General features: G+C 36.6%; 1 long non-coding RNA gene across 1 annotated transcript; it reads right to left on the reverse strand.

Annotated features, from left to right (window-relative positions):
- Positions 1-511: 511 nt before the first annotated feature.
- On the reverse strand, positions 512-2861 carry LOC124671017. The gene is made up of 3 exons (XR_006992669.1): positions 1948-2861; positions 1183-1242; positions 512-608 (listed from the first exon to the last, which is right to left on the reverse strand). It is a non-coding gene; the product is annotated as an uncharacterized LOC124671017 (long non-coding RNA).
- Between the last annotated feature and the right edge of the window lie 930 nt (positions 2862-3791).

Consider the following 3791-nt stretch of genomic DNA (forward strand, 5'->3'; position numbering starts at 1 on the left):
TCCGACCCATTGGACCCACCCAACATCCTTGTTGTTACGGGTCTGGATTGAACATATATTAAGCAAACTAAAGAACATTTATTTGATAGAGGCAAAAGAAATATTAAATAGAATAGCAAACATTTATCAAGCAAAGTAACGGAACGAGATGTCGATTTTATACATATACATTCAACCATTTTTCTTACTCAGTGAATAGTAGTGGCAGCAGGTACAAACTAATTTATACATAAATAAAGTAGGCCAGCAATAGCATAGGTACAAAAACATTACTTAAGGATAGTACTACCATAGGTACATTATAGAACTGTAGTGATGGTACTTATGTGTGCATTCTCTGAAAATGTTCTCAAATTTATAATGGAAAATTTGAAACCCTTCTGGAACGATTCTGCCGGAATTTGCTAATCATCCGCTTCTAGATCAACACCTATGTTATAGCATTACATCACTGTGAATGGCCCAAACTCTTGTGCCTCTGGATTGACCGGTTAACAAAAGGCTGGAGCAACATACAATAATAGTTGAAGGGACATATCTTTTTTGGTGAGTCCAAATAACACTTCTATACTCCTTGACGTTTGCCGATGATCCTGGATGGTAACCATCTGTATCAAACATACCGAAAGGGCTAAGCAAATCTTCAAGCAGGCAAACAAACAACTATATCCATCAACTTAAGGAGATGGTTTGTGAAGGTGTCCCTTTAGCCCAGCATAAAACTGACAGTAACATGTGTATCTAAACCAAAAGTCCTGTTCTAACCACTATAATATGTAATTCTATAGACAAAGGAATATGCTAAAACAATGCAAATAGTCAACATGACCACATTTTTCACTGCTCAAATAGTCCCAAAATGATATATTTAGCATCTCCAAGTGGACTCTGGTTTGTTAAAGGATAAGAGACCTGAGCTCTAGCTATTTTTAGACACTGCTAACATCCGAAATAGTGGTGTCCATTACCGGTCCACCTGACCCCATGAAGCCCATACTCTATTTTTATTATACTTATCTTCAGCATTATGAGGAGCTATTGAAGCAAAGGCACAACATGAACAACAACTAGAGCTTCTTCTTTACTTTGAACCTCAAAGCTAGCACGGAAAACAAAAATCTAATAGAAAATAAGGGACTGCCAAAACGAACAAATTACAAGAAATTAAAACAAAGATCTTACCAACATGCTTGCGCACCTGGCATTGACCATGTCTCCCAAGCTCAGCGGACTCAGAAGCACCTGAAATCATCTCACGTTTTATTAAAACTGAATAATCTTGTAGAGCTGAACTTATGCTAAAGTACATTCCTCTGATAACACGTCATTAAAATATAGATATTCTTCAGTATATATGTCAAATACAAATAGGAGTAATTTAATAATTTCCAATGAATCTTGATTGCTTGTGAAACATGGTGCTCTGTCTCTACTTTGAAATGCCTGCATATTTACATAGATTCATGCTTTGGTGGCACTGTGTCTCCTTTGATTTATCTAATGCATCAAAATTTGCAGGAACCTCACCAAAATCCTTTAGGACTTGCGAGTACATCTAAGAAAGGACCACCTAAGAGAATTATCTTGCATTACTGATTATGAAGAAACAAAGATAGTTGGTCCCTCGTAACGTGAAGTGTATTATTAAGTTATAAAGTCCAATCTCTCTACTGAGAACTGAGAAATAGGTCAAAGATTAATTTCTCATATGAAGAGCCTAACAGCTTAGATACATTATCTTTCATCTCTCCAAAGATTCAAAATAACAAAAAATACAGTAGTTCTAATTTCTTGGCAACATGGCCAATTACATTACTTACATGGATATTGTGCTACTATATTTGGATGGAGACAAAAAAATCATGACATTCGATAACTCACAGTACCATATGTAACAGAAAAAGACCAGTTTGAATGGATTTAGACAAAGGAAGATTCAAATCCTACCGAAAAAGGAGCAAGACCAGGACATGAGCGATGCCTTGTCTTATCACATGGTTCAGCAGACACCAGTCACCGACAACAGAACTCCATGGCACTGGATCAAATTGATATTTAGTTAGTGCACTGGATCATGAGAAAGGAATCACAAAGATCCAGTGAGTATAGCTAATGAAATGAAATTTAGTTAAAACAGACGGAACTATTATATAGAACGATCAGATTTTTCCTAGTAGGTAGGTACAAATAGAATCCATCATTATTATTTAGTTATTATACCAATCTTACGTGTTGTTCTGAGGTACAGTCTTGAAGGAGATATCAACAAGTTGTCACCTAATTACGTGGAACGTATACATATTCAGAACTTCTGTGACAGTTTTCTCAAAGCGAGTAGTAGCAACATAACACGGCAAAGAATAAAACTGCCATGAACATTTACAGTATGAGACCTAAACGCTACATTCTCATAAAGCGGAAACTTACAGTTGAGACAAAGCAATTATCAAGAGATAGCTCATTGACTGGTCTGTATGTCATACATATCATAAAACAGTTCACTGACTGGTCTGTATGTCATACATATCATAAAACAGCTCATCTCCTGGACTATCAGCCTTTGCTTAGCCGGACACAAATGCAATGAACTTCCCTTTTGGCGCAATGTTGTGAGTGTACGAGCAACATAAGACATACCCAAGAAACATATACCACTATGCATGTCAGAATGAAGCAATGGCAAACTGAATTTAGATATCCGTTCAGTGAAAAATATTTGAGAATCAAGACAGAAAGGAGGTCCAAACATGTATGACTTGCGTCCAAGTTCATTTTGTGGCAATTAATCTAAACCAACTGGGTTGTAAAAGAAATCAACAATGGTCTGATTTGAAGAAAAGTAGGGAAATACCTTGTAAGTCGATTCCTCACAGGCCAAGCTAGAAATCAGATATGCTCACCGAGAACTAAGCCAGCCGAGGGGACAAAATAGTTCACTCGGGAGTTGTAAATCCAGTAGCAACATGCAATTAGAGCTCTGGAACATGAACAAAGGTCAGGTTGAGTAACTTCATGTACTGGGCTGTCCTTTTTAATCATTTATCCATTAACCATGAAGCAACTTCAGTAGCTTCAATCAAACATACATGAACAAAAGATAATAATTAATGTCCTTGCATCAGTATAATCATATCAAATGAACACAATATTTGGCAGCTTAAATGCTCTGCAAATAAAATAAATCACAATCCCATGGATATGTATACTCGCGTGAAGAACATGAGAGAGACTTGTGCACTGCCAAAAGAACATGGTAACCTTCAGTCAGTACGGATCTCAACGAGAGAAATAGAAAAAAGAAAACGAAGGGCTCCATAACAAATGAGATTGGAAATAAAAAGAGCACCCCACTCTCAATCTGTAAGCCGTCCAGAAAAAAGGCCGGTTTGTACCTTTCCTTTTCTTCTCCCAGCTCACAGTACCCCATTATATTTGTGCACATTTTTTGAAACTTCCACAAACAAATCATACTGAAAAAGACACTTCTTCAAAGCCAGTGCAGATCTCAGCCAACGAATTACCAACAAAAAGGAAAGAAAAAGGTAGATCAAAACTTACACAAACAAATCAGACCGAAAAACACCTCTAAGAGATTGAAGTGATTTATACATGATAAACGGTATCCGCGGATGAAGCGATGACCTACTATGAACACTTAATACTATTCAGCTAACAATCATATATCACTTCAACGGATAATAGAAAGCATAGTCTATCAGTAAACCTATATTCTATCCATCTATAAGCACTGAAACTTCTGTAACCAATTATAATTATAAAGAACTCTCTTG

Source organism: Lolium rigidum, chromosome 1 (genome assembly GCF_022539505.1).
Source record: "Lolium rigidum isolate FL_2022 chromosome 1, APGP_CSIRO_Lrig_0.1, whole genome shotgun sequence".
In the NCBI taxonomy this organism is placed as follows: domain Eukaryota; kingdom Viridiplantae; phylum Streptophyta; class Magnoliopsida; order Poales; family Poaceae; genus Lolium; species Lolium rigidum.